This window comes from Peromyscus leucopus, chromosome 10 (genome assembly GCF_004664715.2).
Source record: "Peromyscus leucopus breed LL Stock chromosome 10, UCI_PerLeu_2.1, whole genome shotgun sequence".
NCBI classification, from domain to species: Eukaryota; Metazoa; Chordata; class Mammalia; order Rodentia; family Cricetidae; genus Peromyscus; species Peromyscus leucopus.
The window spans coordinates 33269417-33296466 of NC_051071.1; the positions used below are offsets into that span (position 1 = coordinate 33269417).

General features: G+C 43.7%; 1 protein-coding gene across 12 annotated transcripts in view; it reads right to left on the bottom strand.

Annotated features, from left to right (window-relative positions):
- Ldb2 (LIM domain binding 2) overlaps positions 1-27050 on the bottom strand; it is a 345475-nt gene that overhangs the window by 207297 nt on the left and 111128 nt on the right. The gene's annotated exons all lie outside the window — the stretch shown is intronic.

Here is a 27050-nt window from a genome sequence, read left to right on the forward strand (position 1 = left end):
TACAAAAAACCGGGGCTCCCTCCTTAGCATGTGTGTGTGTGTGTGGGGGGGGGTTCTGAGAGGGGATGGGCAGTGTGTGGTCACTTTTCAAATTAATTGCTTCAAATGTGGATCAAAGGATCAAATTACAGTTCACTAGGCAAGCTAAAACCAACTCAACCAACTAAAAACTATTTCTGGAGGACACATTTGGAGAGATTTCTAAAATGTACTTTGAAATGCAATGGCTGTATCTTCATAAAAGGGTGGTTATTTGATATGAATAAATTCAAGATTGTGGCTTTAGTTTTTGTAGGTTTCTTTGTTTGTTTTTCTGTCAGCTGTCTTGAGTCCATTTTTATTGATGGAAAACACACTATTACAACCAGATCAACAATTGTCATTTTTTAATGATTTGATCAAATAGGGACATTCATAGTTTCACTTTTTATACAATGATATCATTGTAACTAGACAGCCATTGCATCATTCACACACACACACACACACACACACACACACACACACCTATGCAGAGCAACAGTCTGCTTATGGATTTTCTTGAAGATTTTTTTAAGGCAGTAACAGCTCACTTGTTTTTAAAACAATTATGAAAAAACAGAAAAGTTCAGGAGAATGCAGGCCTCCATGTCAGTCTGTTTGACTTTCCTTGAGTGTTTCCCTTGTTTATCTAGAAAACACTTTAGGAAGGATGTAGCTGAAGGACTTTGAAATTGCTGATCCCCAAGAGATGAAGGGGCCCACAGCAGAGGCTGAGGCAATATCCAGTTTAGTGTTATTTACCCTTCAAATTCTTAAGCAAAATCTTTCTCCAGAGATTGTCTGTCTACTCTGGTGCCAGACTGGAGAGAAGATGGCCCCCAGCTGCCTGTCAGATGAGTAGGGTGCAGAGGGGAATCACTGCTCACTATGTCCCCCAAGGCTGGGGCCCTGGTGGAGGGAGACGCTGCAGCCTCCCTGCTGACCAGTAAGCTGTTCTGCTTATGACAACCTTAAGTTGTCATCACTGGAAGACCTCAGGAAGGAGCCTTCATTCCTTACAAGAACAATTAAGAAGCCTGGGGAGATTGATGTCGCCCTCTCCCGCAGAACGGAAGAAGCTCAGACAAATGAACTTTTCCGTCTTTTTCCTCTGGATTCCACCCAATAGTCACATCAAGGCCAGTACATTTCTTAAGAAAACACAACAGTAAACACAAAATCACCCCCAAAACAGTGCGCAGACTCTCATTCAAACTCCCACCCTGGTCTCCCTTGTAAAATATTTTATTGATCGTTTACTATGTTTGGTACCACAGAATACACATCTGAGTAAAAAATGGGTTCCATCTTACAAGCCCACTAGGGGAAATCAGATGAGCAATGTAAAGACAGCCTTGACCATTTCTGAGACCCCCATCATTCAAGATAGATACTGTGGAAGTTTCTGGAGCATTTAGAAAAGCCTATGAGTTTGGAAGTAGAAAACCAGTTTGGGAAATAAATCCCATTTTGGAATGCTGAACTCACTAGTTTATCTGAATTTAAGTTGCTATGGATAGATAGATAGATAGATAGATAGATAGATAGATAGATAGATAGATGATAGATAGATGATAGATAACAGATAGATAGATAGATGATAGATAGATAGAAAAATAAATAAATAAATGATAACTATCAGCCCTTAATGGTATTCAGTGCCTGCCAAATGCTATACTAACTGATTTTTCTGTGTTTTCCAATGTAATCCACAAATCTCTTATTTTTATTTTCATTTTATTCTTTCTTCTTGAGCACAAGGATTAGCTTCTTAACATCAGGAGCTTCGTTTCTGTCCCGCCTTGTCCAGCCCATAGAATGGCATCAGGCCCATGGTATTCTCAATAGAAGTGATCCCATGAATGAATGCAGCTGCTTGTACTGTTTTCTGAACTTTGCAACTGCAGAAACTAAACCTTCAGGGGGAAATGGGACTTACTGGGTATGCTCAGCCATCGAAAGGTGGGAATGGAACTTAGAATCAGAACCCAGGATGTCTGCTTTTTCTGTACCTCTGCTCTGCTGCGGCCATCAGCCACAGCTCCTGAGCTGTATTAGTTAGGGATGGGGGGGAGATGAGGTTTTAGAAAGAGGGAGGGAGAAACAGCAAGAACATTCCACCCCAGACCCCTGCTGTTGTAGTACAGATTTACTGCCAGAACTCATGCCCAGGTTTGCTAGGTACTCTGTCACTGGTGGAATTTGCTCCTGTGGACAAGGCTCTCCTAGGACAAGCCTATGTCCTAGGCTTCCTATCTATTAAAACCCAGGTAGTTTAACTGACCGACTTCTTTGAAAATTGAAAATAACCACAACCACAAAAGAAGTCAAAATAATATCCACCTGGCAGGGTAGATGTGCGAGTGAACTAGGTTAGAGGCTGTGAAGCACCCACAGACGTGGAGTTTGGTGAGATCAAGAAAAAGCCTTCTCCCTGCTGCTGTCCACCACCTCTACATCATTTCTGGAGCAGGAGATGGTCCATGCTCAAAAGAACTGCATCGAAAAATAAATTCTACAAACCAATCTGCAAATGAATCGAGCTGCTTTTCAGGTTTCGTCAGATTGTAGCCCACACAAAACTTACCCCAGCATCTAGTTAAAGACCTGAGTGGAATCTAGAAAACCACCTTTCTGCCTTGCCCATTAGTTGGATGTCCACAGACTGGATTAGGTCACCACATCCATTTTCCTACAATGTGACTCTTGGTCTCTTGAGATGTCAGCTGCAGAACGACCAAGTACAAGACAAAAACTAAGAAACAGCCCAGGCTGACATGAGATAGTTGGGAGAAAAAGAAGAGGCCCGAGCTAAAACTAGTTTGAGAACTGTCTGTGGATAGCCTTGTGTATTCTCAGAAAAGCTTCCACGGGAGTGAGCACAAGTTGCAACAGGCATATGACCCAAGGAGAGATGTAACTTGATCCAAACTAACCACAGAAGAACATGTTGGTTTGCAAGGAGTAAGGCACATCAATGGCAGCACCCTGGAACAATTGGTGTTATTACACAGCTTCAAAGAACACCCCACAAATAAAGATGGAATGTTTGAGTTCAGATTGCCAAGCACATGCAGTGCTGGCGTTTTTAGCTGACTGAGTTAATAAAACTTCTTATTGAACCCATATTTTATCTTAACCCAACTTGGGAAAACCCCTGGACAAAGCTGTCCACAGAGCTTCACTGTTTGTTGATTCTTTGTTTCTTGGCTGATTTTCAACAATCATAGCTCTTTGCTACGTTTACAGCCAGCAAGATGGCCTAGTGAGTGAAGGTGCTTGCCACACAAATCTGACAACCTACATTCAATCCTGGAACTCACAGTGGAAGGAGGGGACTGGCTCCTGACCCCTGAGAGTAGTTCTTTGGCTTCTGCATGCATGCCAGCTTATGACCAATCCTGTTTTCACATAGGCACATCACACACACACACACACACACACACACACACACACACACACACAGTACTCGCTCACTCATGCACTCACTCATGCACTAATAATATTAACAACAATAATTTTTAAATCAAAAATTTCTGAGCTCTATTTTAAGTTAGAAAAGCATATATATATATATATTATATATATACATATATATATTATATATATACACACACACACACACACACACACAAAGATTTGTACTTTTTTTTTCTTCGAGACAGGGTTTCTCTGTGTAGCTTTGCGCCTTTCCTGGAATTCGCTTTGGAGACCAGGCTGGCCTCGAACTCACAGAGATCCGCCTGGCTCTGCCTCCCGAGTGCTGGCATTAAAGGCATGCTCCACCACCTCCCGGCTTGTACTTTTATATTAATCTTTAGTTATAAGGGTATAAATATTAATGTAGGGAAGGAAAGGATCTTGAAGAAAAAGCAAAAAAAAAAAAATACTAACTATTGAGTGTTGGACAGTCCTGTCTCAGCTGTGCATAAAGGGAGCTGTCTGTGGAAAGCCCACACACTGAGACCCCTAGGTTAAGATCGGGACCCATAATCCAGTATTTCCAAGTGTTTTACATGCAATAAACCACCTTGTATTCATAACTGCTCTAATTGCCTCCAACAAGTGGAGCTGGCAACCTTTTGGGAATTTATGTCCTTAACCTCTGTGTTACCCTAACTTGAATATATAAACCCTGTCTCTTAATGGCTTAATGACCTTCGCCAATCCACCTAACTCCTTTACATGTTTCTTGCTTTGGTAAGGGACTAATAACTCTGGTAGTCTGTGAGGACTGAGAAGAAAGCTACGTGTCATGACTCTTTGATAAATTCTGTTCTGAATATTCATTATGATCTCATTTGACACTTACATCACTTGTAGAAAAGGAATCTGAATCCAAAAACATTAAGCTACTCAATAAAACTAAACGACAAAACAATGGTGCAAAAGTTTATATATGGTCTATCTAATTCCAATCCACATGCTCCCTTCCCTCCAGTTTCTGCTGAAATGGTGATTTTTTTTTTCCACCTTGGAACAGATCACAGGAGTTGGAACTAGCACTCAACTGGCATGCATTCAAGGATGCTTCTCAAGAAGTTTCTTCCTCCAGCCGTTTACAGATTAGGGTCTCCCCTGACTCGGCCACACACACGTTTTCCTGTTGCCAACATCTTCTCTTGCTGCCTGCTATGGCTCCTGGGATGGGGTAGCAATCTTGTAGAATAAATCTATGTAAGGAAGAAGCTAGGCCTTTCTCAAAATGACCAATTACAGCGAGAGTGCCCCTGCTGAACCACATTAGAACCTTCTGCAGAATGTCTAAGAATCCAACCTGGTAGGAACTTGGCTCTTAGCCATCTGGTTACATCAGCAGTCATGTGTTACGGTGTCATTCTTGTAGCCTGGCAAATCTGGCAAGCACCAAATCTTGTTCTCCTCTTCTGCTGCCCCCTGGGCTAGGGAAGCTTGCCAATTTAGCCCCCATTGATGTGCACCGGAAACTACTGTTGACTCAGGGCCTTGCAGCATGCTTATGCACATGCCTGACTGTTGCAGTGTGCTGCCTTAAGGAAGGGCACTGGCCGTTGTTATCTTTTCCATCTCTGGCCAGATTCCTTCCTAGAAATGAGCCACCAAGAGGGGATCAAGAAACAGGAATGGACAGGAGAAGTCCTGACCCCAGCTAATGAGCTTCTTCCTGGAGTGCTGGAGGACTCTGAGGAGTCTGAGTGCAGAAGCACAGGGATGGAGGCAGCGTTTGTGCCAGGGCTTTGTACCACATTGCAACCTCCCTCTCTTCTACCAGCCAGGGCCACAGACATACAGCTTAGAAGTTTGCAAAACCTGCCTCTCACCAACACTGCCATTCTGGAGTCACCTTTCAGGTAGGATTTCTCATAGTACAAGAACACATTGCTGACCATATTGAAATGAGGCAGGCTTTATTTACTTTAAAGACTAGAGAGCAGAGAACAGGATGATGAAGATCTGAGGCTCATTATACAGCACTGACAACTATTCAAATGATAAGCTGGATTCCTTTCTAATGAATTTAAATGATAAATAAAAATAAGTGCCCAGGGTCTCCATATCATACCGTATATTTCTCTCCTTTTCCCTCGAAGCAATTGTTTCTTAAAAATCATATGAATCTTGCAAGCCCAACTCTAATTTAAATGCATATTTGACCATAGCCATATGCAACCCTAGTGTTTCTAATGTTTTATTTAAATGCTAAAGTACATTATTCTTCCTTAAACATGAATTTTTGTTTTCTTTTTTCATTACATTAATTTATTTATTTATTGTGTGCATTGTGTGAGAGAAAGGGCTCACACCTGCCATACCACATGTGTGAATGTCAGAGTACAACCTGTGGGAGTCAGTTCTCTGCTTCCACTCCGTGGGTATCAGGGATTGAACTCGGGTCATCAGGCTTGGCAGCAGGACCTTTATCTGCTGAGCCATCGAGCTGGCCTCATAACCTTAATTGTTTTATTTGTTTGTTTAGTTTGTTCTGCTCTGCTGGGGATCATGCCTGGGATTTTGTGTGTGCTGGGTCAAGTGTTCTCTCACTGAGCGACATGCCCAGTTGTCAACCATCTGTTTAGAGACCCATCCACTTTATAGCCTGGGGGCTCTTCTTGTCTTGTATAAGCCACGCACTAACACATGAAATGAATATATTAAACTTTATTAAAACATTTTCCCACTAATGCCTTGCCATCACGACTGGCAGTGCTGTAGTGAGAACCTTTGCCACATCCCTTTCTGTGAGTGTGTAGGAATTTCTCAGGGACAGATACCTGAAGTGGCCTGAACTTAGGGAACATGCTGGGCTATTCTTCGGGTCTTTGATTCGGAAGACCTTGGACTTCTTTATTAAAGATTTCTTGTTTGATGGATGGATGCACAGGTAGAGACGAAACAAAGAGAACCTCTGAGTGATGTGTTTTCAAGTGGGATCAATAGTGAGAGCAACATAATTACAAAGCCAAGACCAGCTCTGCCAGGAGGAGGAGCAGTTACTTCTGAGCATCCAAGAAGTAACAATGGAACAGGACAATGAGTGGTTACGTAAGTAAAGTTTGTCCATTCTTGTCTTAAAGGAGAAGGGTGTGTCAGGAGCTCTGTTACCCAAAAGGGGGGACACTCCTTGACACTGTAGTAAGAAAGAAGGCACAGGTTCTTTGTGGTCCTTTGCAGTGACCCAGAGAAAAGGAGCCCCGATGTTCCAGCACCCCAACTCACATGCATTTCCTATCCATGAACCTGTCACATGGCTTCCATTTGGGGGACCTGCCCTTTCCCAGCAAACATGCATTTCCTGTCCATGCTGTTGTTTTGTATCTGAACTCCCTGCTTAGCGTTCAGTGGATATTAACAGGAAAACAAACTGGATCCCTTTCCCAACTCTAAAAACTACAACAGCATACAGTAACTTCCAGGTAAATAAACACAAAATTAACTAGGCCTGAACACTGGCAAGGGCTCTATTGTTGACAATTCTCATATATTTTAATTAGGTAAAAAATATCATCGAAGTGCCTCTATCCTATATAATCCCCCATATGCATTTCAGCGATTAAAATTCTTATTCCTTTTGTCTCACTCACAGGTGAGCCCAAGTCCCACTGACAGCCAAGTCATACATCGGGATGGGAGACACACTCATGCCAAACAGCAGAAAAGATCCTTAATTATATTAAAAAAATCCACAGAGGCATTTCCTCCCATCCGGATTCTCTCCCACCCCTACTCTGTCCCTCTCCACCAAAAAACATGATCCTGGTACTGGGGATGCCCCCCGGCATCTTTAACTTAAGCACTGACAGGTTACGGGGGATTTTTGCCAGAGTAATTATTTTTCAATTCAACAATAATGAGAAATTACCATGGCAACCACTCGTCACGTGGTGCACATATACCCCCTCCAAAGAATGAGCTACACTTAAAGCGTCTACTCCTTAAAAATGTGTGCGTGGTTTAATTAAACTAAAACAGGTCAAAGCAGGGAGTGTTGTGGAGGGGTCTGAAAGCAGGGAGGTGGTGGGCAGGGTGTTGACTGGCTTCAGTATCTCGTGGTCTAGACTGTAAGAATAGCTCATGACACCCTGTCCTGTGCATCTACACTGGCAGCACTATGCTAATTTGTATCTTACCTTCATTTCAGTCACTCCCATTTACACAAGTCAGCTAAACTCCTAGAATAAACCGAAGACAGAGCGAACGGGGTCACGCTTGCATTTCTAAACGACTTTGTTGGTCTTCGCCTTATACTGAGATACGAGACAGAAAAGTCCCCCGATACTGCCTCTTGTCTTTCCATGACCTTCAGGAGGTACTTGCAATCTGTTTTTCTGGACTGGAAGTCTTTATATTCTCCTTTTGGTTTGGGGTTTATTTTTTTAGGACAGTGTCTCACTATGTGTCTGAGGCTTCTATGTAGCTCAAGCTAGCTTCAAGCTCATAGCAATCCTCTTGCCTCAGCATCCCAAACTATTGGGATTATAGGTTAGGAGCCACCATACTGGCTAAACTGTTCTACTATTGTAATCTCTATCCCGCTTTTCTCCCAGTTTGGGAATTTTAAAATAAGCCATGTTTATTCAGAACAGGGTCATCACTTAACACTGTATTGGCCGCTGTTCTGAACTCTGCCCTTAGCACGGCTTCTTAAAACCTCAGAGCAGAACTTTTACACTAAGTCTCCTTACTGAGCCCATTTCACAGATGTTAGGAAACCAAGACTCGGAAGCTCAACACTGGTGTGGGCAGTTACACAGCAAAGGTGGGGGGAGTCCTGTGCCTACATTTGAACTCATAACCACTACATTGCTACATACTTGTATCTAAATATTCCCCCACCCCGCCAAATAACCTCATTTGCTTAAACATGCAGTTAATATTAATGTGCTGAATGTGGGTAACTTCCCCATCTGGAACACACAACCCAGAGCACGGCTTTTCATTGCTCCCACAGTTTGTGGGGGCACAGAAAGAAAAGTAAAGAGGTTGCGCCAATTTCCTTTGCTACTTCCTAACTGCAGAAGCATGTAATAGATACAGGCAGGAATTTTTAAACCCTTTTCCTCTTCCCCCTCCTCTTCCTTCCTTCTTTTCTTTCTTTGTTTTGTATTTATCTCTGTAATATTTTAAGGGAAACAAAATCTTCCATGTTTTTTTTTCTTCTCAAATTATCAACTCTGATTTCATTTATTCTCAGCTAAACTGTATTTTATTTGCTGGTAAATGTTTGCTATCAGCTTAATAGACATCTTAAAACTGCATGTTGCCATGACAGTGAACTGTCCCTGTCACTAGAGACTCTTGGAAATTTGCTCACAATTCAAGGCTTTGCTGGGAGAAAGGGGTTGCTGTATTCTATTCAGTGCAAGTAGATGCTGCTGTGGGAAAGAGGCGGGTAAAACCACAGAGAGCCCTGGCTCTAAATCATACACTTCTGCAACGAAACACAGATCTGTGTCTTTTTCCCTGAAAATACCCGAGGAATTCATGTATTTCCTTCTCCGACACTAAATCACAATTAATTATGAATATTCCAAAAACAAATATTGCATTGGATCATCAAAAACAGTGGTGTGTGTGTGTGTGTGTGTGTGTGTGTGTGTGTTTACTCTCCCAAAATGAGCCCTTTGCCATCATACTTATCACAGTTGGAAGCAAATGATACTTTTTCCTTTCTACATTTAGATTCCTGTCAATTTCTTATCATCTTGAGTCTTATGTGTTTTACAGACAGACAAGACACAGGGCAGGTCTGTAACCCACAATAACATAATTACTTCTTGGCATTCTAGTCCACACAGTGTCCCTCTTGGGTTAGTATCTTTATTATCACAATTTCATGGAGAAATTTTCATCTCCAGGATATTTAGAAATGGACCCAAACCCGAAGAAGCTTATAGACTAACAAACACCCCAATACCAGGCATGAGAAACCCCTCTGTAGCTAAAAGTTTTCCTGTGTCTCGCCTGGCCAGCAGTCAGGACAATCTCTCTCACCCACCAGTCCCGCAGCTACGTGGACCCAAATAAACACAGACGGGCATTTGGAAGCTACGGAGTTGGTGAGATAAGGTTGGCTGGAGGCTTTTCCTATTTCCCTGATCTCTAAGACTTTCACCCCTATATTTGGCTCCGTGTTTTTTATTTAATAAGACCATTTAGAAATTCGTCTACACCCCTTTTGAGTGGTTAGTAAGGGGAGTCCCAGAGATTCCCAAAGCAGTAGAGGCTATTGCTGGTGCTCTTGGCGGCTTCTCAGAGGCTCAAGGTAAGTCCCCATTGCTGAAGACACTATGCATGTTATACACAAGCTCCAGAGGAACCAAGCTGAATCTGACCTGAAAGCCTCCTCATAGTACTGAAAGATGCCATGCAAGCTTCCAAAGGAGGGCAGCAACCAATAGTCCTACCCAGCTGTGATGCCTATGAACCATAAGGACACTCAGCCTGGAAGGGCACAATAACTCTAAGGAGCAATAGTGGGACTCATATCTTGTCAATCACCAACAAGTCTCTAATTGGACCTAGGCACACGCAAAAGGAAGGACATCACACCTTGTACTGGAAACTTGGCCAATTACTGGAGGCCAGGGAGGGCAGAGACCTGAGAGGAGAACCTATTACTGTCAATCTACTAAACCAGCACAATAGCTAACTGCATCTAAAATATTTATCACTCCACCCACAGGTAAGCATGGCTCTCACTCCTCAAAGAATCTTCTGGTTGCAACAGGTAGAAACCATTACAAGAAACCACAATTGGTCAAGTGCAGAGAACAAGTGAGTATGGAGTGCCCAGCCCCAGTGGCTATGTCTACAACACAACTCCAGCACCTAAGACTCAGGGAACATCAAGGAAGATGAGCCAAAAAAAAAAAAAAAAAAAAAATTGCAAGAGCCAGAGGACCAGGAAATATGCTGTGGGATTGTGTCTCCTAGAAAGGACCAGAAGCTTCTCCTGGAGATACCTCAACAACAGGGCTGCCTACACAACACCAGCACAAGGGCAATGCCAATAGACTTGCTAACACGGGAGAGAGAAATCACATGGGGCCTCATCAATAGACAAGGCAATGCTGCCAACTGAGAAATGCTAAGAGCTAGGGAAACAGACTTTCCCAAGAATAAGCCCCCTAATTGGCTATATAATACCAACAGGTCAGTCCTAAAATATGAATGCAAGTAACACTAAATGGACTGGGCGTGCAAAGTGTGTGTGTGTCTGTCTGTCTGTCTGTCTTTGTGTCTATATTTGTGTCTGTGTGTCTCTGCATGTAACAATAACAGAAAAATAAATGAGGGTTTTGAGAGGGAACAAAGGGGTAATAAATGGGAGGGGTTGGAAAGAGAAAGGGAGAGAGAAGAAAATATGAAATTATATTATAATCAGGAAAAAAATAAAAAAAGAAAAAGACTCAAGGTCTCTGGCCAAGTAAGTGGCAACATGGGGGACTGTCTTAGGGTTTCTGTTGCTGCCACAAAACATCCTGAACATCAATCAAGTCAGGGAGGGAAGGGTTTACTTGGCTTACACTTCCACTTTGTTCATCACTGAATGAAATCAGGACAGGAACTCAAACAGGGCAGGACCCTGGAGGCAGGAACTGATACAGAGCTATGAAGGGGTGCTGCTTACTGCCTTGCTTCCCATGCCTTGCTTAATCCACCTTCTTATAGAACCCAAGCCACCAGCCCAGGGATGGTACCACCCACCATGGGCTGGGCCCACCACCATTGATCACTAATTGTGAAAATGCCTTACAACTGGATCTCATGGAGGCATTTCCTCAACTGAGGCTTCTTCCTCTCTGATGACTCCAGCTTGTGTCAAGTTGTCACATAAAACTAGCCAGTTCAAGGACTTTCTGTGTAAATTCATTTTCTTATTTTATACTCAAGCATGGAAAAATGCAATTTAACATATCAAAAAATAATATACAGGAGACCCTATGTGAAGCTCTCTTGCAAATGATCCAGTGAGGTGTGATATCAGGTGCATAGGTCTCCTGGGTGACAATTCTAGAGTGTGGAGCACCATAGCTCAGATGGAATCACACCCTGATGTATAAGAGGTTCTAAATGGCAGAATCCTATGGTGAGGCAGTCACTTGTGTATCTGGAGAAAAACTCGCCACAGAATCACGTGCAGCATTTTCTTCTCCAACATAAATACAAAGAACATGAGAACATTTTTGGGAAAACTTGCAAGATGCAACAGCTTTTTTATCTAGCCCACCCAAATGCATCAGCATAGTTGACCAAATGACAGAAAATCATGTCTCGGATCTGCACTAAATGTTAGAGAACTGTGCCAGGACTGAGGCCTTAGAATGTCATTATAAAGCCCAGATATTTTTCTTTGGGGTTGGAGGAAAAAATGAGACATTTTTATGCACAAGGAAACTAAAATAGAGGAGACTCAGCACATCTTGGTGACATTCCAATGTCTCCTTTCCATCCTCTTTGCAAGCCCTACCACTGGGCGGCCTGAATGACCTGTCTTACACACTTGACACCAAGTATTTCAGTCCCCAGCTCTTCTCCAGGACTAGAGGACTGCGGTTTCAGCTGCCTGCTGACCTTCATCTTAACTGCATGTGGACCCTGACTAGCCAAGACCACAGCCAGACCCTCCCAACTGCAACTCCACTCTAATCTTGCCCTCTCTCCTCCCACTTTTGATGCACTCCCAACCCTGGAGATGCTTGAGTGGGCATTTTGAGATTTGTTGATTCCTTTCTTTTCCTGAGCCTAATGCCTCCAATTCATCTTCCAATCCCATGGATCTCTTTCCAATGGATCCCTGGAAATCCCACTCTGTTTATTTCAACCCTTTACCACTCTTTCTCTGTGCCTCAATATCTCCAGCCTGGACAGTGTGGTGGTTTTCTATTTCATATCTTCACTTGCACCCCTGAGCACTCTTGTAACCTCTTTAGAGAAGCCTGAAAGATCTGACAGTCACTGACCTGGATCCCTCCCTCATTTCTTAGCCTCCCCGTGGTCCTCACTGCTGCTTTGTGAGCACATGGGACACAGGCCTGGGACTTTGTCTTGTGCCTGTTCTCATTTGCTTTCCCTTCACAGCTGAGAGAGTTCAGGTTTTGCCACAGGCTCCTTCCTCCTGTCCTAGGCCACGTTCTACCTTCTACCAGGTACTTTGGACCTGTTTCCACTCAGCCATGCAGTGTATGCTTTCCCGAACTTGGTGTAGCTCTCAGCTCCTTGTCAATCTAATCCTAGGTTCCTTGTCTCTTCAGATCATCCAAAGTGTAGAAACCAGCTCCCTACAGTACCGGCTTGTTTTCCTCCAGGGAAGCACTTCACTGATAGGTTCATTGTTTACTGTCTTGTCTATGAGGAAACGGTTCATAAGACCCTGTTTTTATTTTGCTATGAAGCATAGGATGGGTGCCTACTAAATGACTGCCTGAATAAGTGAATATACAAGAAATGTAATAAAAAATGAACAATAAAAAAGGATAAATTCACTGAAGAGAACGCTCTAATCTCTCTTTAAACTTCCACAGGGCGTTATTTAAAGTACTGTTTACATACGGCTTATAACATTGCAAACTCATTTGTACATTGTAATGTAAGGTGAAGAAGACTGGCTGAAGAGGCAGAAAGGTAGGATTGAATGGGAATGGGGAACAAAACAGCAGGAGTGCACATGGGAAGGGGTTCTAACGGAGCAGTGTTAGGCAGGAGGCTAAGGTGGCGAGACCCCACTGTTCAAGACAGACAGAGGCTTGGCAAGGTTCAGATCGAGGCAAATATATAATAGAGTACCAGGGACTTAACAGAAACTTTATTCAGTTGAAATTTCTAAATAAATACACGCCATGAATTAAAAGAATTAAAAATGTTCATGCCCTTTGACTTAGTAATTTTATTCCTGGGAATCCATCCAGAGGACATAATCCAAGAATATGTAAATGCTTTATATGCAAAATTATTCACCACTGGAGTACTCATAATAGGGGGGAAAAAGGAACAACGTGCTTATCCTACCATGGAGGAATGATTCAAGAAACTATATGGATACTAGAAAGAAAATTGAAATCTTTAAAATATTATTTACATGCAGCTTATAGCACCACTACAGTATTTGCACATTATAATATAAAATGAAGAAGACTGGCTGGAGAGGCAGAATGATGGGACATAATAGAGAACAAAACAGAAGAAGCAGGGCTGGGCAATGGTGGTGTACACCTTTAATGCCAGCACTTGGGAGCCAGAGGCAGGCGGATCTCTATGAGTTCGAGGCCAGCCTGGTCTACAGAGCTAGATCCAGGACAGGTGGGGGAAAAAAAAAAAAAAAAACAGCAGAAGCAGAAGCACACATGAGAAATGGATGAAAAACAGAAAGGGCATTGAGACCTGGTGAGACCCCATTGCTGAAGAGAACATTCATTTTGGCTACAGGACTTGGAAAAATTAATCTTTTTTTTAATTATTTTATTTTATTTTATTTTATTTTACAATACAATTCAGTTCTACATATCAGCCATGGATTCCCTTGTTCTCTCCCCTCTCGGCCCTCTCCCCTTCCCCCCAGCCCACCCTCCATTCCCACCTCCTCCAGGGCAAACCAGGACTGAGATCAACCTGGTAGATTCAGTCAAGGCAGGTCCAGTCCCCTCCTCCCAGGCCGAGCCAAGCGACCCTGCATAAGCTCCAGGTTTCAAACAGTCAACTCATGCAATGAGCACAGGACCCCAGTCCCACTGCCTGGATGCCTCCCAAACAGATCAAGCCAATCAACTGTCTCACCCATTCAGAGGGCCTGATCCAGTTGGTGGCCCCTCAGTCTTTGGTTCATAGTTCATATGTTTCCATTCGTTTGGCTATTTGTCCCTGTGCTTTATCCAACCTTGGTTTCAACAATTCTCGCTCATATAAACCCTCCTCTTTCTTGCTAATTAGACTCCCGGAGCTCCACCCAGGGCCGAGCCATGGATCTCTGCATCCAGATCCCTCAGTCATTGGATGGGGTTTCTAGCACAACAATTAGGGTGTTTGGCCATCCCATCACCAGAGTAGGTCAGTTCGCGCTGTCTCTCGACCATTGCCAGCAGTCTATTGTGGGGGTATCTTTGTGGATTTCTGTGGGCCTCTCTAGCACTTTGCTCCACTGCTGGTGGGAATGCAAGCTTGTACAACCACTTTGGAAATCAATATGGTGCTTTCTTAGAAAATTGGGAATCAATCTCCCCCAAGACCGACCTATATCACTCTTGGGCATATACCCAAGGAATGCTCAATCATACCACAAGAGCACTTGCTCAGCTATGTTCATATCAGCATTGTTTGTAATAGCCAAAACCTGATGAGCAAAGTAACTAATAGACTCCAAAGAAGAGAGTAAGAAAACACTGTCAGTCGTCCTTAGTAGGGGCAAATCTTTGACTGCCTTCTACATGGATCAGTACCTCAGTGCCCAGTAGTTGTGTGTGAACTCTCAGGTCTATTATTGGAACTCTTTCCCAGAACAACTCACTGTTAACTTTGAGAGTCATCAAGCAATGTCTCACACACACACACACACACACACACACACACACACACACACACACACACACCACGAGTGAGAGAGAGAGAGAGAGAGAGAGAGAGAGAGAGAGAGAGAGAGAGAGAGAGAACACAAATGTGCTGTTTCATCTTAAACTATATAACACCTACACAATTCCTCTTCCTGTAAAACCTCTGTTGGTTATTCACAGCCTGGTTATTGTTCACTGATACTATCCACACTGACAAGGCTGGTCTACCCTTCATTGCCCTGTCCTCACCCCATGCCTGGATTATCACTGATCCCATTTACCCACATATGATGGTCCTGAATCACTGATGCCAGCCCCTGGTAGAGCAGCTGGTATCCAGAAAATATCCAATCTTTACCTAAACAGTTTTTGTTGAAAGGCATCAATGCTGGAGATGCAGTATCTCATACAGTGTCTTCTTTATTTTATTTGTGATTTAACCAAATAGTTGTATATGTGAGAAAGATCCAACACTCGGGGAAGTTAGATAATTCACTCAAAATTATCCAATAAGCAAGTACTAAAATCATAAATACATAAGAACTTTCTAACTTACAATGAGTGTACTTTCTATTTTGAATAAAACTGTATTTAACAAAATAAAAACGTTTATGAATGGTAAATATGTATGATAAATAACATATAACAAACATGTAAACTTTGCCTACATAACTCTGGACTTCATGTTTTCATATTGGTGTGAAATAAAAACAATAGTAAGAATTACTACATCATTTCTATGGAGTGGGAAGTGTACACTGCTTTTCTAATACTTCTAGATGCACTAGAATTTACAAATGAAATAAAGTTCAGGAAGGGGTAAGAAGTTTGATTAAGGCCTCTTTGAATGAAAGTAAAATTCAAGTTTACAATATTGGGATGATCAGTTTTGTATGTCCATTCATCTGAGCCACAGGCACTCAGATACTTGAGTACATGCTATTTTGAGTATGTCTGTGAAAGCATTTTCAATGTTGTTAACACTTGAGTTGGTAGCCTGTACAAAGTAGACCTTCTCTCTATGAGTGGGTTATCACTCAAGCAATTGAAGATTGGATAGAACTAAAATGTTGTCCAAGAAGTAACATCAGGGATGAGACAGCTTAGTTGGTAAAGCACATATCTTTCTAAGCAGAGTCCTGAGTTCAAACACATTTAAATGTTTGGTGTGGGGGATGGAGAAAATGGCTCAGCAGTTAAGAGCACTAACTGTTCTTCTAAATGACCCAGGTTCAATTCCCAGCATGCATGTGGTGGCTAACAACCATCTGTAACTCCAGTTATTGGTGACCTGACTCCCTCTGTCTCCTCAACAGGTGCCAATTATGCACATGGTACACAGGTACACATGCAAACAAAACACTCATAAATATAAAATAAAAATTAAATCCAAGTATGGTGATGCTGGGGAAGCAGAAACATGGATCGGAGTCTCACTGTCTAGCCACTCTGGTCTACTTGGCAGGCTCCAGGCCTGTAAAAGACTCCATGTCAAAAAAAAGAAAGAAAGAAAAGAACAAGAAAGAGAAAAGGATTTTTTAAAAAAGGTATACAGCACCTAAGGAACAGCATATATATATATCACAAGTAAACACATGTACACACATACCACACCAACATGCATGAACATATACATACACATGCACAAAAGCAAAGATCTCTACTTGTCTGACTGCTTGGGCTTGAACTTCACTCTTGCCCTGGTCATGTACTCTAACGTAACATTATTGGACTTTGTGTCTCTTGGACATCTAGCTCTCTTGAGCTACCTGCAGATCTGGGGATTTATCAGCTTCCGTAACAGTATGAGTCAATCCCTTATCTGAGTTCTGTTTCCTTGGAGAGCCCTAACACTGTAGTATATACCCAAGCCCTGGCATGCTACCATTTTCTATATTAAGTAAAAATAGAACTATTTTCCTCCAGGTAAAGAAGCAGCATTAATTATCAATAGTGTGTGGCAAGGGACTCACTAACACATTTCACTACATGTTATTTGTTTTGTTCCAACATCCCAGAAGCAGCGTTTTTTCCCTATTTGTTTACACCTTAGAAAAATCATACTACAGGATGGAGACAGGAAGAGGGGTGACTTGGGAGTTGCAGAAGCCTGGCTGGCTCTGTAGCTTTGACCCTGACTGTACTGATGATCTTGGATACATGATCTCACCTCTCTAGGAGGGGAGGCCATTCCCCTCAGTGCAAAATGCCAACTGCATAAACCTTACTGGTCCAGGGTGGGTGAGACTCATGTAGGAAAAGAGATGTGTTGCTTGCAATGCCTCTTTCCCAAACCACAGGACAGAAAGCAAAGAGAGCCGGACTTCCAACCAGATGACCTGAGTTGGATCCCTGGGAGCCAGCCACATGGTGGAAGGAGGCCCCTTTCAAAGGAGATGCTATGTCAGCCTCATCTGTTCCTTGTCCAGCCATCATAACAGAAAGCTAAAAATGATTCCCAAGTCATAAAGGGAATTATACTACATGATTTTAGAAGCTTGGAGAGTAATTCCAGCACAGGAGCAAGTGATTATACATTGCGACAAATTAAAAAACTCAAAAAAAAAAAAAAAAGCAAAGAGAAAAACAAACACAACCCAAGACCCCTCAAACCCCTTAGAAATGCTATTTAATAAAGCAAACTCAATTTCCTATAGAATTTCAGTCGAGGAACATTTTGGCCCATAGAAGCAATTAGAGGCATCTATGATTTCAAGAAAACACAAAAACCAAGGACAAACATGATGACTTTGTAACAAGAGGCCACTTCTCATATCCCTGGCACCAAACCGCAGGACACGGAATAGCTGAAGGGCTTATCCGATGGTGCATGGCTAAGATCAGGCGAGACAGGAGCCCCAGAAGTCAGCTCTGCCTCTCCTTTTTGCTAGAACACAAAGAACATAAAGCTTCAAATAAAGTAAAGGCCAGGCATAAGCTGCCAAGTGAGGACAGGCTCCATGGGTGGCCCCTCTAGACCTCTATGATTTAATGAGAAGAAAATGCAAGGTCTGGCTTTGCTCTCTCTGGCCTTGGCGAGAGAGAATGTGGCCCCATTCCTAAGGCTGGATTTGATCAAGACTGTGCCCCTCCCCCTGCCAGCCAGAAACATCTCGTGTAATTTTCAATGAGCAACATTCCTCAGAGTGGAAGCACATAAGTCACTTGCCTGTGACTTGGAACTTATTTGTTTTGGAAGATGAAGAACAGGACCAGTCTGCCTCACTGACACCAGTCCATACCCCTCAGCCCCTGCATCCCTAGCTAGAGAGGGATGTTTTCTGTTTTCCAAATACCACATGGTAACTTTTTCTTTTGGGGGGTCCTTTGCTTGTTCTTCACATCTTGAAGATGTGTCCTCTTTAATAATTAAGTTCCAGATGACATGTCATCTCTGAGAAGAAGCCTTTCTCAGCACCATCTAACTGAGGTGGCTGTAGTCACTGTCCCCTCATCCTGAAAGGAGCTTAGGACTGTTCAGAGAGATCTGCACCATTAATGTACTCTTGTGTATGTTGGCTGCTTTAACCTGACCCCTGGCCCAGCCTCTGCTCTAGACCATAGACTCCCAGAAAGCAGAAGTTCTCTGGTCTCATTGGTTTTTTCCACTATATTCTCAACTCCTTGAACAATTTCTGGCAGACTCAAATAATATTGGTAGACTGACCCGATGATTTAGTGGATAGAGATGTTTGCCCCTGGACCCACATGTTAAAAAGAAAGAACTGGGGTGCTGGAGAGATGGCTCACAGGTTAAGAGCACTGGCTGTTCTTCCAAAGGTCCTGATTTCAATTCCCAGCAACCACATGGTGGCTCACAACCATCAATAATGAGATCTGGTGCCCTCTTCTGGCATGCAGGCATACACACAAGCAGAACATTGTATGCATAATAAATAAATCTTTTTTTAAGAAAAGAAAAATAAATAAATAAAAAGAAAGACCTGACTTTGGTGAGTGCACTATTGTACACGTGTGCATACACACACACACACACACACACACACACACACACACACAATATTAAAATGCAAAAAAAAAAACTAAAAATAATATCAGCAGGAGACTAGAGGGATGTCTCAATGGTTAAGTGTGAACTCTTCTTGCAGGGGACCCCAGTTCAGTTCCCAGCACCCACATCGGGTGCCCCACATATACTTCTAACTCTAGCTCCAGGGGGTGCCATACTTCTGACCTCCACTATATATACACGTGTACTCGCCGGCACATGCTCACACACTGACATGCGCATACACATAACTCAAACTAAAATTAATCTTAAAAGAATAATATCAGTAGAATTAATACATAAACATGTGGGTTGTTCATGGTTTCTAGGGCCTTAGAAAGCCTGCCTTAGCCAAGAATCTGTTTCATTTGTTTACGTTTCCAAGTCTGTTGAGTGCTAAGTGTTTTCCAGGATCTGAGACTGTGGCAGTGAATTAAGTCCGTCCTCTACCCACAAAGCATTCACAATGGAGACAGAAAGGAAGGGAAGGAAGCAGCCCAGCAGAGCAGCTCCAGGGGCAAAGCCTGTGGCTCTATGAAGGAGGGGCTGGGGCTAAGCTGCTGCTACTGCTACCTAGGTTGGGGTTGGGACAGCAGCACAGGATTGTGCAGGTTCTCCCTGTGAAATACTGGGTAGGTAGTGTCCTAGAGGTGCTGCAGTAAAGGGCCTAAATCGTTTGCTGTCTAGACTCTCCTCTCACTCAGAGATGGGAGTGTCAGAAGGGCTGGATCTTACAGAGATCTTCGAGGAGGCGTCTTTTCCGCACATTTCCCCCAACTTCTGGACAATGCTGGATGTCCTTGCCATCTCATCTCTTGCCTTCCAGATGCATCATTCCAGTGTCTACTCACACCAGTTATGGTCTTCCTATATGTGTCTCTGTGAGTCTCTCACCTCCTCCTGCTACCTCTACTCCCCTCTTCCTCCTCTTCCTCCTGGCAATGCTCAAACTCAAGGCGTCGTGCTATGCATGGGTGAGTGTTCATCACTGAGCTACACTCTGACCCGTTTTCCCCTCTTCTAAAGGCAATAGTCACTGGGCTAATTAGATGAAGCTCAACCTTTGCACAATCCCTGACAGAGAGTAGGTGCTTAATAACAGTTTAATTGAGGCAGGCAGGATAGCTCAGTAGGAAAAGACGCTTGCTGCCAAGTGTCTAGCATAAATGAAGCACCGGGTTCAATTCCCACCCCCACATAAAATGAAGTGTGATGGTGGTGGTGTGAGAAGTGTCTAGCATGTATGAAGCTCTGCATTCAATTCTCACCCTCCACATAAAATGAGGTGTGCTGGAGTGAGCATGCCTGTCATCCTAACATTTCGGAATTAGACGCCAGGAAATGAGGAACTTCAAGGTCACAACACTTAACAGCATGGAGTATGAGACCAAACCTGGACTACATGATATCCTTATAGGACTATAGTTGCTAGTCCCACCCTAACACAGTTAGGTATTTGCCCTATTCACAGTGGAGCATGGGTGGGTAGGGCTACCCAGTCTTATCTCCGTGTGGGTGGCAGAGGGGGAATGAAAACAACCATCAGACAAACCCAGGCCACGCATGCTTAGAAAGAGCTGTGTGTTTCTTATAAAGCCATAAAAAGGTTTCAGATAATACATTTGCTTCAAAAAGCATAGATTCTCAAATGAGACTGATTTCAAGATGGGGCATCTCGTGGTGCACTTAGGGAAGGAAAGCAAATTGCAAAGCCATCACTCTCCTGGAGCAGCCAGGAGCTGCTAGCAGCAGCCCAAGTTCAAGTCCAGGACCCCAAAGCCAAGCACTAAGATGCCACCCTCCAGCTCTCCACCCCCGACAGCTAGCCAGCCAGGCTGAGGCATTAGTTTCACGTTGTTCCCCTGAAATGGCAACATAGAAGAAACAGAACTGTGTGGAAAGCTGGGTGCCTGAAATAACCCTGCCATACAGAGAAACCAGAAGCAGGGAATGGAAGGGTCGGGTTCTCCTCGGCTAACTTTCGAGCTGGGGCGGCCCTGGACGAAAGGCTTTTCCACTCTCTAGTGTCACGTCTGCGGAGACTGATGCTCAGGCTAACCTTGCTGTATGTTTGAGCTCTGCTACCAGCCTAGCCTGTGAAATGTGAGAGTGATACAGCCGCTCTTACTTGAAAGCTGTGATGATTAAATGATCATGCAATGTGCCTGGAAGGGAGAAAACACTCCATAATGGCTCGTTATTATTACTATTTTGCATTCGACAAATAATAATTGAGCTTTGACTATGTGTCAAACTGTGCATCAGGTGATGAGGATACAGTAACAAATGAAGTAAACATTTCTGCCCCCTCTCCCACAGGCTGAAGAGATGTAAGATCTGAAAGGACAAATTCACAAGCCCCCTTAATGGTAAGAGTGGGTGTGGAAGGTCAGCTTGTGCTATTAGCATATCACAAAGCTGCCATCAGTCAGGCTTGGTGCTTGAATTCCCTGGCCAATGAGCTTCCAGGATTTAATATTCTTCATCTCGGTGGACATCCCCCACTGTACCCTTTGGTACTACGGAGCCTAGTGAGATGTCACGCACACATTAAGAGAAGCCCCTCTCCTGGGTGCTGGTGTGTCATGAAGGAAAGCGCCAGCCTGATTTTGGGTAACCTCCCTTTCAGAGGAGGACCAATTGGAGCCAAGTCTGGGCCAGGACAGCAAAACTATAGCACAAGAAGAAACTTCAGAAATGGCAGAGGAAGAGAGCTCTGGTTCCAGTACCAAATAGGACAAGGTGAGAATCCAGTGTTGCTGCGTCTAAGCTACAGGAACTTTGATCAACTACTAAACCTTCAAACCCTTAGTTTCCCAGTCTGTCAACAGAAATTGGATTACCAGCTCCCAAATCAGGTTTAGTAATCAAATAAGAAAGTGCTTATGAAGAGATTAGCATAACAATGCATGTAACAACACCTGGTAAATGACAGTCCTCATTATTGGGAAGTAGACAGGAAGGAGTATTAAAGTACAGGGAATCAAAAAGCAGATCCTTTCTCTTTGCTCAAAGTCCCAACCAGTATCTTCCAACCAATAGGGGGCAAAATGCAATCTGTAGACTACTGTAAGGGGCTGAAGATATGGCTTAGCAGTTATGAGCATTTGCTGCTCTGGCAAAGCACCAGGGTTACGTTCCCAGAACCCACATGTCAGTCTATGAACTCCAGGCCCAGGAGATTTGATTCCCTCTTCTGGCCTCCGTGGGTACTGCATGCACAAGATGCTACACACACTAGTAGGAAAACATAATACACATACAATTTAAAAATTAATTAAAGAAATAAATAGTAGTCTTTGAGACCCTCTATAATGTGTTGGTTCTCCTGGGACTCCCTTCCCATACGCAGTCCACTCCTGGAAACCCTCAATGTGCCTTGTACAATCAACTACAGACTGCCTTTGAACTAGCCAGCCCTCCTGTAGAAGACAGGACAGTGGGATGATAGCGAGATCTGGCTGCAGGATCTGGGCAGGGTCAAACCACTCTGTTTGAACCCCAACTTTGAGGCTTACATGACTAATGATCTGGGGCAAGTATTATAGAAAAATAGGAAATGTTCCCTCACACATGTGTGTGAAGATGTGGTTCCTGGAGGGCAGTGCTGTTTGAGACATTGTGGACTGTAGGTTCCTGAGCCACAGCTGACAGAGGTAGGTCATTAGAAATCTTTCACAGTTATAGCCCAGACCCACTTCCAGCTTGAACTCTGCATCCGGTCTACAGCCTGCTGGGACCAGCTGCCACAGTCCAAACCACTTTGCCTGCCATGTCTTTGCTGTCACAACAGACAGTATTCCCCTGGAATCATATTCAAAAACAGCATGTCTTCCTCATGTTGCTTCTGACAGGTATATGGTCACAGAATAAGAAAAGTCACTAATACAGTTCATCATGTAACTTCCTCTTTAATTTAACTAACCATGAAGTGGGAGGGATAACACATCTAATCAGTCTCATGAAACATCACCTTCCTTCGTGATGAATATAAATAAATAAAGATAAATAAGCCTGAAAGCCAGATGTTGAATGGCTATGAGCTACTTACTGTCTAGCTGACACGTCATTCAAGTACTCTGTATACCTCATATCTAATTCATCCCAAATCCAAGTAGACAAACATGAATTGTCCCCCTTTATAGATAGATAATGGGGCAACAATGACTAAAGCCGATCTCCCTTGATTAGCTGTAGGGCCTTTCCCCTCAGTATTCTGTAGCAACAGCGTCAGACTCAAAGTCACTCAGGAGTTCACACATGACACACGTTTGTGTACTGTCTTTATGGGCCCTGGGCCCCGTACTTTATTTGTTCACTAAACCCATGAGCACCCTCTGCCCTGCAGTGCAGAGACATATGGGCAGACTCCACTGACAGAGGAAGGGTGCTCAGTTTCCCTGAGGCCTGTATTATCAAGGACTATCTTACAAACAAATCAAGTGGAGACCTGAAAATACTGCCTGGGTGACCTAACCCCCAAGCTTTCTCTAACACTTAACTGTCTGGTGCATCTGTACATATAAAAACCACAGCGTGATGCCTGGTGGTGTGGCCCACTGGCATTTTTCATTCCTCCTGGCAATCTACAATAATACCAAAGAGGCCACTGCAGGTGCAGAGTAAGTCTGCAGCATCTCCTCATCCATGTATGTCCCCAGCCCTCACAACAATGCAGCAAAACCAAATTATGTTGTGTCTTGGTCCACAAGCATCTTGTGATCTGAAATATGAAGTTGCAGAGACTGTCAGTGGGCAGGGAAATATCTGAAAACTGTGTCATAAGCCAGTGCTCATACCCATGGTGTTTGGAGATCTGCTTTCTAGCAAATGCCCCCTAACGTTAGATTTGATTGGTACCACGAATGTTTAACCGTACTACACAAAAAACACTGGTGCTGTTTGTGGTGACGATAGTGGTATTATTGCCCAAACCTTTCCACATATGGCCAGAACCATTGCTGAGCACTCTCCGCAGGTTGACCAGTGCAGCCTGCTCAGTTGTTTTATGAAACAGGTACTGTCTGACAAAAGAGGAAACGGAGTGCTGGTTAGCAGCCCAAGCCTCAAACTCAAAAGAGTGTTCACTGCAGACAGGCTCATATAACCATTGTTTTACCAACTGGTTTGTTTCACATCCTGTATCTGGGTTCTGGGACCTGAAAAAAAATGTAAGATGGCACAGTTTCTAAAGAAGCATCCAGAAGTCATAGAATCTAGGATGCTCATCTCCCTAGCCTTTGGAGGAAAATACAAATGATCTCTTTGTGGGATCTCAGAGACTGGTCCTAAGCACAATATTCTCTTGGTGAATGACTTCAGATTTTATCCCTCATTCTTGTTGTGTTGAGTAACAGTGTGACAACCTCATCCATTCTTATTTCTCCCAATAGGGTTAGCCCCAGATCTGCCACATCCACCACCAGGAGTGTCTAACCTGCAATCAGAGGGCTGCATGTACCCTCAGAAAGCTATGACTGTTACTCAACACAAACCACACACTTATTTAAAATACTCTGAGGATTTTTAGCCCATTATGTTTAACTTGATTGTGCTGTTCTTAGACCTGAACTTGATAGGAGACAATGTCATGACTTAATGACAAAATGATGGACATGCCTGGCAAGGTGGTTTGGTTTTTGTTGCCCTTTAAAAGAAGCAGGAGGAAAAGAAGACATCTGCTTTGCAGCAAACCTCTGACTTCCCAGGATGCACTGGTGAATGGATGACCTCAACATATGTGTGTGTACATATATATGTATTTATGCATGTATGTATGAGTATTTGCTAACCTCAATTTTGTAGAAATAATTCTTTCGCATATCTCTGAAGAAATACTGTGGGCAGCTAAATTCAAAAAGAGCTAAAGAAAAGTCTATGGGCACATTGCACACAGCTTCTGAGAATCCCACAACTGAGCATGGAGTCACTCCAGTCTCTGAAAGAGGGACCAGAGACAACACAAAGCAGTGCCGACCCACTACCAGCCACTTCCCAGGTCCCAGTTCTTCCATAGGCCATGCCAGAAGGGATGAGTTGACTTTCTGGGAGGCTAAGCTATGCTCTGAGGAGGGAAACAAAGACTTTGGGGTGAGGACAGTCAGGTCATTATAACACATGCATCCTTACACAGAAAGAGTCAGAAGCCCACTCTCTATCCACAGAGTAAGATGTACCAAGAAGGAGTACCAACTGCAGCTATCATGGCCGGCCATCTACTGCATCTGCCACCAACTGCAGCTATCATGGCCAGCCATCCACTGCATCTGCCACCAACTGCAGTTATCATGGCTGGTCATCCACTGCATCTGCCACCAACTGCAGCTACCTTTGCTGGCCATCCACTGCATCTTCCACCAACTGCAGCTACTTTTGCTGGCCATCCACTGCATCTGGCCCTCCTCTTTAATATTCCTAAGACAATCAGCTCTATCCAAGTACTGGACATGGTTTCTGGGAAATGTGTAGTGGGTAAACAAGCATGCTACCTGCTGCTCACTTGCTTATAGCCTCAGCCAGGGACACCAGTTATCCCCTTATCCCTTGACCTACACATCCCCACCAGGTGACAGGATTGTCAAAGCTTCCCACTGAGGAAACTTGCACACCCCACCCCCACCCCACCCCCACGCACACTCGTTCGCATGCACGCACGCATGCACGCACGCACGCACGCGTGCACGCACAAACCTGCAGAAGTCCCCATTTCAGAGGCTGTTCCTGGAATCACATTAGATGCTTTCACTTATCCAGAATGTTTAAAGACTCTCGTGACCCTCGAATCAGTTTCACTTTTCCCTCATGTTTTCAAAGCAAAACTCAAGGGACTTTGCCCAAAATGAATTATGCAGGAGATATGATAAGATGAGATTCCACCTGCTGCTAAGGGAGCTGCCTTAGAAGAATGTAATCAGATATTCATTTCCTGGTACTAACAGCCATTAAAGGGGAGTGCTGATGTTTGGAACAAATACCTTAGGAAGAAAGTTTCAACATATGTATTCTAATTGAATTTCTTCCCAGGCAGAATGGAGTTGACAGAATTCCATATCCGTCACGATCCATGGACTCTGTCAATCCCAAATCAGCCAATCTCACAACAATACTTTTCTGGATTCTTAATCCCCTTGTCAACCACTCCAGTTGCCAGGGAGACTCATTAGAGCTGCCGGCAAATGCCGTCTGACAGCGTCATTACAAACCACACAGTTCAGAGCATCTGCCCCGGCTCTTCTGTGAGTTTATCTGTTTGTTGCCCATTTTGCCCCAACTAGAACCCAAGAAAGAAGAGGTTATTTATCTGCTGTGCTCTCTAGACCTAGCTCCCTGTCAGCCAGGGTCAGTTAGGAGTGGGCCCTAGTACATATTTACTGGCTACAAACCTCCAGTGTGTGGAGAAACAGGGTTGGGCTTGTAAAGGCAGCCTATCTGGATGGACATGTGCACCAATACATCTGTTTCCACAGAGCAAGCGGGAGCGTCACCAGAGTTAAGGGCTAGGAAAGAGGCGGGACCAGTTCCCCAGATTCCTGCATTGGTCTCTTCACTTTTGTTAACTCTGGCTGACTTAAGTCTTGAACTGGTTTCGCCTCCAAGGCTGGAGTCTTCTTGTATGGGGAAGGTCCATCTGTCATGAGGCACATGTTTCTGTTCCCCACACCAAGCCCTGTACCCTCTGCTCCCAGATCTGTGAGCATGGTGCTGTCATCAACTGCGTGATGCTGGGTACTCCGCCAAGTCCTAAGCTGTGATGCCGCCAGCAGGGGTCCGTTTCCTTCTCTCCTAAGATTAGAGAGCCTGGAAGGAAGGGGACTCACTGGTGAGAGTTAATAAAGTAAATCCCAAAATGGGAAAGAAAACTTTCCCGTCGAAATCGACTGAGTTTCATTTTGCTCTGTTTGTACAATATGAAAAACAAAGGGTTAAAAAATAAAAATAAAAACCCTAGGCAAATGTGCTGCCATTGAACTACACCCTGGCTTTGCGATTTAATTTTT